The sequence below is a fragment of the Tenrec ecaudatus genome, chromosome 3 (assembly GCF_050624435.1).
Source record: "Tenrec ecaudatus isolate mTenEca1 chromosome 3, mTenEca1.hap1, whole genome shotgun sequence".
Lineage (NCBI taxonomy): Eukaryota > Metazoa > Chordata > Mammalia > Afrosoricida > Tenrecidae > Tenrec > Tenrec ecaudatus.
Window position 1 is genome coordinate 173067064 of NC_134532.1, and position 11239 is coordinate 173078302.

Below are 11239 nucleotides of genomic sequence, written 5' to 3' on the forward strand. Positions count from 1 at the left end.
AAAAACAAAACAAAACAGGGGAAGGAGGGAAAAAATGAGGAGCTGATAACAAGGGCTCAAGTAGAAAGAAAATATTTTGAGAATGATGATAGCAACAAATGTACAAATGTGCTTGACACAATGGATGGATTTATGGATTGTGATAAAAGCTGTACGAGCCCCCAATAAAGTGATTTAAAAAAAAACCAAACCAAACAAACAACGTTCCTGAGAATATCGAAGAGCAATGATGTTACTCTGAGGACAGAGGTGTGTCATGGTATTCTCCATTGCATCACATGTGTGAAAGTTGAACATTCAATAAGGAAGACTGCCTAAGAAGAGATGTATTGGAACTGTGGTACTGGGGGACAGTATTGAAAGTGTCGTGGACTGCTGCTAAAAGGACAAACTGATCTGTCCTGGAAGAAGGAAGGCCAAATGCTCTTTGGGAGAAAGGATGACAAGAGTTTATCTTATGTACCTCGGCCATGTTGTCAGGAGAGACCAGGACATCATGCTTGGTAGAGTGGAGGGGTGTTGAAATAGTGGAAGGCCCTTGATGAGGTGGATTGACCCAGTGGCTGTATCCATGGGCTCAGGCATGGGGACAATTGTGAGGATGACGCAGGACTGTGCAGCGTTTCTTTCTGTGCGTGGGGTCCTTATGGGTTGGCACCTAACAACAACAATGCCTGGGCTATCGATCTTCGTGCATTTCCAGCAGGGTGACTCTACTGGCATTTGAAATACCCGTTACAGCTTCCAGCACTACAGCAACACACAAGCCGCCAGAGTACGACAAGCTGGTGGATGATACAGCTTAGATATTGATTTAAAGTATCTTATGTTGAATTTAAGGAATCCTGGCGGTGTAATGGTTAAGCACTCAGCTCCTAACTAAGAGGCGAGTGGCTTGAACCCACCAGTGTTCTGGAAGTGCAGGGGTCGGGAGGCGGGGCGAGGTAAGTGGCTCGGAGGTGGGGAAAGAGGAGGGCGGCCACGAGAAAGAGAAGTGTCAGTCTGTGTGCAAGCAGATTTTAGTCTTGGAAACCTTGTGGGGCAGCTCTACTCCATTGTCCACCCTCACCATGAGATGGAATCAACTCCGTGGCATGGAGTTTGCTTTTAGTTTTATACTGATTTGGAGTTCTGAGACTTCTTAACAAAAGCAACAATCTGAGCCAATTACTCCAAGTCACCAGTTATCCAAAGCAAAAGGAAAATAGCACTTTGGTCCAGGCTTTAATCCAATGCAGGCTCACCTAACGCACTTGGTTGCCAAGCCTCCTTGTTTTTGATGTTAGTTTGGAGCAATCCCCAGAGACTTCTTTTTCTTGGATGAATTTGAAGCACAGAAGCTAGTTATTCTTGCCTGCGCTTCTCTGAAGCTCCTTCATGCATACATCCCCATATTATGCATTTGAGGTGGACGAGCCCTAACACGAAGTGTCCTTTTTGATGTGTGTGTCATCCAATGGTACAATCAGCGTATCATTGGCTCACACAAGCACCAGTTCACATGAGATGACTTAGCGCTGGTAGTCACGTTTCTCCACCATAAAGTGATTATTTCTTCCCCTTTACCATGGAAAAAGTGGGACATAGCCCGAGTCTTTCTCACTAAACTTTCACTCACCAGTTTTAGCAGTTATCAACGACTCTTGTCTGTATTAGCTAAGTCCATTGGCAGTCACCAAGTGATACGTAGAGTTATTGCTGAGTTTGGACTTCCAGAAAATACTTTTGGTAGCATCTTCTTAAAATATATCTAAGGCCAGAGAAAATGGAAACAGCTCAAATAAGCCGCAGAAGAATGGCAGTTAAAAATGGCACAAATATTTGATTTCATATTTATTATGAAGAAATAGTGTGTGGGTCATGTTCGACCTCATCTAGCTGCAGGTATGAGAAGGAGAATCCAGCTCCACACCAGTCCAAGGTGAACTGCCACAAGGCAGAGGTCAGACACGTCTCCACCCTCCATGCTTCTTTACCCTGCTCAGACACGGACCATCCCTCCCAAGGCATTCTACTTCTCTGCTGAGTTTGAACATTTGTGCCAATGGATACATAGAACCCACAGACAATGCTCTTGATTATGAGGGGTCATTAGTTACAGGTTACCACAAATATCAGAAACATTAAGGATACCCTTTTTTGTCCAAAGCAGAACCTCTTCTGAGCCAGCAGCCATGTCTCCTTCGGGTCCTCAGCCTCTCAGCAATGTGGTCCCTTGGCGTCTGCTTGTTCTCTGGGCAGGAAGTCCATTGCTCTGCCCACCATCTGGGTGATGCTCCTCTGCGCTACAGCATGGATGCAGCAGGGACCCTCTGCTTTGTCTCATGATCTCAGTTGCAGCTAGCCAGCCTCTGGTGCCTCTACTGCTCCCACCACTCCCGGCAGAGATCTTCTAATTGCCTCACTGGTGGTTCTTTCTTGATGGTCACGGATTCCTTCACATTGCTTCTGAAATGCTCACTTTTATATATCCAAGGAATAGTAGAGTTGACCAATTCCCTCCACTAGAGTTTCACACGCCCTTGTTAGATAGTTCCACCTGAGCCAAAATTTACTACCATCAAGTCTCTTCTCCTTACAGCCAGACGGAAGAGCCATATTTAAATAATTTCACTTCACCAAGTAATTTCACTTCAAATCCCGCCCCCACCAGAAAAAAACCACCTCTTGCTTTGTGTGACATTGCTTAGTAATATGAAAGAGAAACCCTCTCACTGTCTTTAAATCTTTGTGTGTGTGTGTGTGTGTGTGGTGGTAATATATATATATAACCAAAATTTGCCATTTATTTTTATGACTGAGTAATAGTCCATTGCTTCAATGTATCATATTTTGGGTACCTATTCATTGAGTAGGAGCCCTGGTGGCATAGGGGCTTTATGTTGGGCCGCCAGCTACTAGGTCAGCAGTTTCGAAAACCAGCTCCTGCCCCAGAAAAGATGAGGTTTTTAGCTGCAGTGAAGAGTTATAACCCTAAAAACAGAGTGACAGCGGGCAGTTCTGCTCCATCCGATTGCATCACCATCAACCCATTGGCTTAATGGCAGTGAGTGTGGTTTTAGTTTCTTGGATTCACCAATTGACACACACTTGCATTGTTTCACCTTTCGACTCGTGTGAAGAATGCTGCAGTGAACACTGGTTGGTTGATTTTGAACATTGATTTTGAACACTCTATTGGAGTTACTGCTTTCAAGTCTCGGGGTATGTATCCAAGTGTTACTGGGTCCTGCCATGAGTCTATGCTTAACTTTTTGAAGAACACTTTTCCACACTGGCCTCACCGTTTTACATCCCCATCAGCAAGGGATGGGGATTCCAGTCTTTTGTGCTTGTCAACACTCGCTATTTCCATTTTTCTAATAATAGGGGCATTTAATTTGTGTTTCCCTAATGATTGATGATGTTGAGGATTTTTTCATGTGCTTATCGGCCATTTATATATACATTAGAGAAATGTCTATTCAAGTCATGTGCTTATTGTTTACTTGAGTTGTTTGTCTTTTAGTTGTTCTATATATAGTCTGGATACTAAGCTCTTATTTCATAAATGATTCCCAACTATTTTCTCTCATTCATTAGATTATCTCATGTCTTTTTGATGAAGTTATTTGATGCATGACTCTTTAATTTTTTAGTTTTTAATTTTGAAGTTCAATTGATCTATTTTATGTTGTTATTTGTATGTCATGCTATATCTGACTATTCATTGTTGAAAACAAACTCTTGAAACACCACCTTTGTTTATTTCTAAGAATTTTATGGTTTGGGTTTTTATATTTCGACTATTGATCCATTTTGCGCTAACTTGCATATACGGTGTGAAGTATGGGCCCAGCTTTGTTCTTCTGCCCATGAAGATCCATTTCTCTCAGTAGCGTTTGTTGAAGTGACTACTTTTTCCTCATTGGATGGACTTGGAACTTGAAAATAAACTGGCCATAGAGAGATAGGTTTATTTCTATGCTTTCAATTCTATTGCATTAGTCGTAGTTCCACTTTACCTAGACATGTAATACCAGGGGGGGAAAACCCACAAAAACAATAACAACTGAAAAATGGGAAAAAATCTTTTCAATATTGTCATCAAAACATATTTAGGGGATAAATAATCGTTTCCTCCATTCAAGACAAGTTTATAAAAGATGGCTTTGCCAACTTAATTGGGACTGACTGTCATATCAAGATGTATCTGCAAAAATAAAATAAAAACAATAAAGCATAACAAAAAAGATGTACGTATTTCCTAAGAGTATAACACAAAAGCGTGTTTTTTTTATTTTATTTTTTAACCCTAACCCTAACCCCTCACCCCTAACCCTAACCCTAACCCCTAACCCTAACCCTAACCCTAACCCTAACCCCTAACCCCTAACCCTAACCCCTCACCCCTAACCCTAACCCTAAAAAGGGTGGTTTTAAAGAACAGAAATGTATTTAAAAAAATCATTTTACTGGGGGCTCTTACAATTCCCATCGTAATCCACACACACACGTAATCCACCAGCACACCCATACATGTGCTGCCATACTCGTCCTCAAAGCACGCTCTTTCTACTTGAGCTCTTGGAACCAGCCCCCCCCCCTTCCTTCCCCTCTCCACTCCCTTCCCCATGAACCCTTGATAATCTACAAATTATTATTATTTTTCCATGTCCCGCACCATCTGATGTCTCCCTCCACCCTCCTGTTTGCTGTACATTCCCCTGGGAGGGGGCCACAGACAGGTCACTGTGATTGGCTCCCCCTTTCACCACCCACCTTCCCCCAATCCTCCTGGTATGGCCAATCTCAATATTGGTCCCAAGGAATTTATCTATCCTGTATTGCCTGTGTTTCCAGCTCTTAGCTGTACCCATGCACATGCTCTGGTCTAGCCAGATTAGTAAGGTAGAATTAGGGTCGTGGTAGTGGTGGGGAGGAAGCATTAAAGAATCAGAGGAAAGCTGCATGTCTCATCGGTGCTACACTGCATCCTGACTGGCCTCTTTTCTCCCCACGATCCTTCTGTAAGGGAACAGAAATGTGTTTTGCCTCACAGTTCTACAAGCTAGAAGACCATGTTCTGCGGATCCAGCTATTGGGCTGTGTTGATTCCTTCTGAAGACTCTCAGAGAGGAACGGTCTTTCTAGTTTTGGTGGCTGCTGACGATTCCTGACATCCCTTTGATGCTTATGGAAGTATCTGCCTCAATTGTCACGTGGCCTCTGTCCTTACACTGTGTGTGACTTTGTTTTCATTGACTGTTCTCTTTCATAAAACACCACTCTCAAGGAATTAGGATTAGGACGCACCTACTCCTGTGTTTAATTTAATGACAAACTAAGATTTCATTTTCAAAGGAGGTCACACGGACAGGTTCAAGAGTCAGGACTTCAGCATATCTTTTTGAGGGACAGAAGTTAATCCACACCCAGAAGTTATACAGGCACACTTGAATTCATTCGTGAGCTTCAGCATTATCGGATTTCTTATGTATGCCTAGCTTCTGAGTTTCTCTAACTTTGTGTGCTGCTCTTATTAACAACAATTTAAATAATTTTTCAATTATTAAAAATCATCAAAGTAGAGAAAACAATATTATAGATACCCATGTACCCATCATCTGAATGTAGAAGAGATTTCCATTTTGCCAATTGCTTTAGAATTCTTTTTCTCAATAAATAAAATACTATGGATAAAACAAAGCCAAGCTTTCTCTCTTTTCCTCCCAGGCTTAACTGTTTTGCTGTCATGCTGCGCCATTGCCACGCAAGAGTTTACGGTGTGACGAAGAATACTGGTAGTACAACTGCCAAAGGAGAGACTAGTCTACCTTGGAAGAAGTTTGGACATGTCAGGAGAGACCAGTCCCTGGAGAAGGACAGCATTCTTGGTACATTAAAAACAAATAAACAATGAAACAAACAAAAAACAAGCTCACTTCCCTTGAATCTTTTTTTTTTTTTAAGTTTACTTACAGAGCAACTGGTAGTTTTGAACTGCAGACTTTGTGGATTCAACCCATGTGTAACCACCACGCCCCCAGGGTTCCTCTGGAAAAGGAGAGGGGCTGCGACAAAGAGAAGGGCCTGCACAGAAGGGACTGACACAGGGGCTGCAGGAATGGGCTCAGGCATGGGGACAACTGTGAGGGTGGCGCAGGACCCGGCACTGGTGTGTTTTGCTGTGCATCGTGCTACTCTGGGTCAGAATTGACTTGGTGGCACCGACAACAACATCCACGTGCTGTATTGGAGCTTCGAAGGTGCCCTGGCGGCCTAGCGGGTTCTGCTTGGGGCTGCTGAGCACAAAGTTAGCACTGGAGACCATTGGCTGTTCCTGTATGAGCTACCTTCTCCGAACGCCCCAGGAGCAGTTCCATCTACCCTGTCCTATGAGGGGCGCTGGGGTCAGAACTTCCTTGATGGCAGTGATGGTGGGATATGTTTGGTATTGGAGCTTTAAGTTCTTTCTAACCATTGACCAACAACGTGAAAGCTTTGCCCTCAGGCAGAGTATATTGGAAAGTGGATTGCTAGAACTCCCTGGGGCCAGCCCAGGGTGGGGCAACCTAGAGCCCCAAGGGTGACCTTGATGGAATTGAGAGCTTAGGGTTGTGTGCTCATGGGTCGTACCCTGACCCAGGTGGCTCCAGAACCAATTCTGTGAGCTTTTCTCATTTACAATTTTCTATGTGTCCCAATCAGGGGTCTTTCCCCACTGCCAGTGGCTTGCCTTCGGCTGCGAGGAATTGTCCTGCCACTGGTTAGGATTTTGTCTTCCACGCTGACAGTTCAGTCACGTGGCAGTGAATCCTTTAAGCACCATAATGAGCTCATGATACTGCCCTCTTTCATCTGTACGGTTTGTGTTTGCTTGTGTCTTCATCCTATTTGGAATTTAATAAAGGCATTTTCCATAAAAATATTTGAGGTAAAAAAAATTTTTTGGAGGTAATATATTTGAGGTTAAAAACAACTCCAAAATATTTTGGAGGTAAAATATTTGAGGTTAAAAAATTTTTTTTGAGGTAAAATATTTGAGGTTAAAAAAAAAACTTTAAGCCTCAGCTCAACTTCTAGTATACGTGATTTTAAGCATGTAAAATCATTCCAAATGGTATAATTTGTATCTGAATGCCTCTTACTGAAAATTGCTCTCATTTTTACTTAAATGAATAAACGATTTGTGAAAATCACGTGCTTGCATCCATATACATATACTTCACGTGTTTTAACTATGTGGGGAATCATTGTATGAATATTGCTTGTGTATTTGCAAACTGATGGAGAATGAAATTGGTTTGCTTTCATTCTTCTTTATTGCTGCTGAGAGTGATGTCATAAAAATGTTCACACGTCACTGAATGATATGTATGGTAATTGTCAAACGGGATCCTAGTTACTCTATCAACTTTCACCAACAAGCCAATAACATTACTATTTTATAATATGAGGGAACGCACATCGTTGTACATTCATGCTTGCCACACGGGGCGTTCCTCTCTGGATTGCAAACACGTGTACGTGGCGTGGCTGAGTGAATCCAGCGAGCGGAGGAATATTCCACCTAGACTTAGGCCACCTCGGACTGAACGAGGCTAGTAATGAAAACATCACTAGAGGAATAGCGCTCCCCACTTTTGGCTAATTCTCCCCCTAGCTCATATTCCCACTTTTTCAGGCAATAGACTCCTGAGCCAGTTCTCTGCAGGGAAGTTCAGAGGCATGCCCAAGAGACTTAACTGCCGTGAGTGTTTCAGTCCCCAACTTTAAGCCTCAGCTCAAGGAAGCAAAATCTCTAGATCTCCAGGACCCTGCCATTTTTGTTCCATGGATATGACAGCTCACTCGATTAGGAACAACGGGGGTTGTCTTCCCTAAGGACTGCGCTGAATGAAAGTTAGCTGTCCATGCCACAATAAAGGGGTTGCAGAGGTCTGGGAAAATCCAGAACTGAGCATACTCAGATCCAAGCCACCTTATCCCCAGGCCGGAAGTCAACACGGGCACACTCACATTAGGAACCAGAAATATGACATCACACAGGTGCCCCTAAACTTAGCCAATAAGGTGGGCAAATACCCTCAACCATGTCTCCCCAGCCAGTGGGGCTGGGAGGGGATAAAAGCAGGCCCCAGGCCCCTTCCTCACTCTCTTCTTGTTCCTGTGTGCTTTGCCTTGGGCCTGGTCCCTCTCTTGGGATTTCCTGCTCTTGGTTCCTGCTCCTAGCACCACAAGCTGGTCCATGCTCCTGTGCCAGTATTCCTTCCACGCTCCTCCAGTTTCTCCACGCCCCCTTGAAACGGCCATTTTCAGTTGCACACTTTCCCAGAGCGCCCACCATGCCGCCCTGCGTGCTTTCCGGAGATAGCGTGTACTTTGGGGCTGGTATACCTGAAGATTTCCTTCCCCTCTTAAAAATCACCTGGGCTTACAAATGCACTTCTGTCGCAGGAATTCTTTCAGGGTTGTGAAGCAAGAACAGAGGTATGCGACTCCAGAAATCTAACAGACACAGTTCAAAAGTGAGAGGTCCTTTGGCTACTCCATCCCAACCTGACCCCATCCCGTATGAACAAAGTAGAACCTTCTCCCAAATACAGCTTGAATATGTGTAGTCTCCTCTTTCTTTCTTCTTAAATATTTCCCCAGATGCTTTGTTCAATGAGACTATTTTAATGAGAAAGATCTCTCTGTCTTCTTATTTGGAGGAGTAAGACAATAAATGATGCTAAAGTCCAAAAGGAGGCCTGGTGGTACAGTAGGCTACTCATGAGTGGTGAGTCACAGGATCACTGATTCGAACCCACCAGTAGGAACCAAGGGAGAAGGACGCAGTTTTCTGTTCCCATCAAGTTTAAAGTCTCAGAAAGCCAAAGAAGCAGTTCTGTCCCACAGGGACCACTAAGAATTGGAATCAACTCAATGGCAGTGAGTTTTTAAACTCATAATTTACCATATACAGTCAAGTATGAGCCAACTTAAATATCAGCCAAGGATACCTAATTTTACCACAAAACCCGCATAAAAATGTGCTGAAAAATTGGCTTATACTCCAGTATATACTGTACTCTTAACTAGAGGACAAGCAGGGAACACATTGCATTTGGTAACATAAGGATGTTTTAAGCTTCCTGGTTGATTGTATATATATATATATATATATATATATTTATACCAGCGGTTCTCAAACTGTGGGTCGTGACCCCTTTGGGAATTGAAAGACTCTTTCACAGGGATCACCAGATTCATAACAGTAGCAAAATGACAGTGATGAAGTAGCAATGAAAATAATTTTGTTTGGGGGTCACCACAACATGAGGAACTGTGTTAAAGGGTTGCAGCATTAGGAAGGTTGAGAACCACTGATTTCTTAGCAGTAGCTCTGATCATATCCTACACCAAGAGTCAAGATGGACGGTGCTGTTTAAGGACATGACCTGCATCTACCTTATTGCTTAAATATGCAGTTCCTTAATGAGTAGTAAGCTGAGATTCTTTTCTTATGTTTATAAATTCTAGGCTTGTCTCCTCTGGAACATACCTGTTTATATCCTTTGCCAATTTTTAATAGGGTTCTTTTGCATGTGTCATTTTTCCGTAAGAGCTCTTTATTTATCATATTCATTGCTGTTGGTTGAATTCTGACTCATAGTGACCGTGGACAGAATTGAACTGTCTTACAGGCTTTTCAAGAATGTCATCATTATGTGAGGAGACTGCCACCTCTTTTGCCCCTGGCAGGAGGACAGGGTGGACTTGAACTGCCAACCTTGTGGTTAGCAGCTGAGTGCTTCATCACTGTTTCGCCATGATGCCTTCCTTTCTTTGATGGAATGGAATGAAATCCTTTGTAGGTTCTGTGTTTTGCAAACACTTTCACCCACTCGTGAAAGCTGGTCACTTTATTGCGAGTGCTTTGGATAAACAGAAATTTAAAATTTAATGTAGCTAAAATAGCGAACCACATGGTTTCATTTATTTTGTGCTTTGCCTCAGAAATACTTGTAGCTTACCTTTGGGATTAAAAATGGAAATGTTAATACTTACCTGGCAGGGGAGATACCATGATCATGAAGGGGGTTTTCCCAAGGCGGGGCTTATCCATTGCACTCTGGAGGTGCTGACCCCTGGGATTTCCCTAAATGTGGGAAACTCAACTGTATAATTTGTGGTAGTGGGGGACTGCGTTCGCGCTCTCCCCTGTTTAAAAAAAAAAAAAGGAAATGTTTTGTCAAGCAGCTGAAAAGCCTTAAAAATACCACAAGTGTATGAGTCCCTTATAAAATGTAAAAGAAGAAAAGAGAAAAAAATGATAAGGGCAAAGACTGTACAGATGTGCTTTATACAATTGATGTATGTATATATATGAACTGTGAAAAGAATTGTATGAGCCCCAATAAATTGTTAAAATTAAAAAAAAATACCACAAGTTTTAAGTTTGGAGGCTTATAGTAGTGTTTGTATAGAACTGATTAAGAATAAAAGATATCTCACTACTAACAAGATAAACTAGTCCCCAAGCTAAAACTTAAGGATTCTCACCTTTCGTGAAGAATTAGAAATCTCTAGCTTTATTATTGATAAGGGCCACGTGAATAAGCAGGAAATACTAAAGTTTGGGGGAAATGCGCATTGTTTGAGAAATTAATGAGACATTCTCAGTGGGTTCAACCTGGAAGATTTGTTTTCATCAAAAGTAAGAGAAGACTTTGGGCAAGATGTCAGACTATGCCTACTGACCCTCTACAGCAAAGACACAAGATGCCCAATCTACAGAAACAGATGATAACCCTGGTACCCCGAGCTTCAGAGAAAACCCTTGAGAGGTGGTCTGGATGCTGACTAGGCGAAGAAGCTGAGCAAACGCAGCAAGAGAGAGCACAGATGAGTAAACTGTGGGCTTCCCTGGTGCCTCGCGGCTATCTTGAACTTTTGCAAGTAGCATTCTATTGAGACAGTAGCCTCAAACACGGTGGCTGGTGACAAGAAAGGTAGGATCCTCCCTTACTCCTTACACCCCCCTGGGCCAGCCCTCACTCTTATCCACCCAGCAGTTGGTAACACCCCTCCCTCCCAGACCAGTCCCTGCAAAGTCCCTGCCTAGCTGAGGTCAGAACCACTCCCTGATGGATTGGTGTTGGGTGTGTACCTCCTCTGTGTTGGCAAGCATGCAGGCTGCCCATCATTCAGGTCAGCAGAACACAGAGCCGGGTCCCTGGCCAGCCCTAGATGGGCAGGAAGTCCTTTCATA

The 11239-nt window shown here is 43.1% G+C and overlaps 1 non-coding gene across 1 annotated transcript; it reads left to right on the forward strand.

Moving 5' to 3' along the window:
• The first annotated feature begins 10027 nt into the window (after positions 1-10027).
• Positions 10028-10191, forward strand: LOC142443779 (U1 spliceosomal RNA). The gene has a single exon (XR_012783531.1). It is a non-coding gene; the product is annotated as a U1 spliceosomal RNA (small nuclear RNA).
• The last annotated feature ends 1048 nt before the right edge of the window (positions 10192-11239 follow it).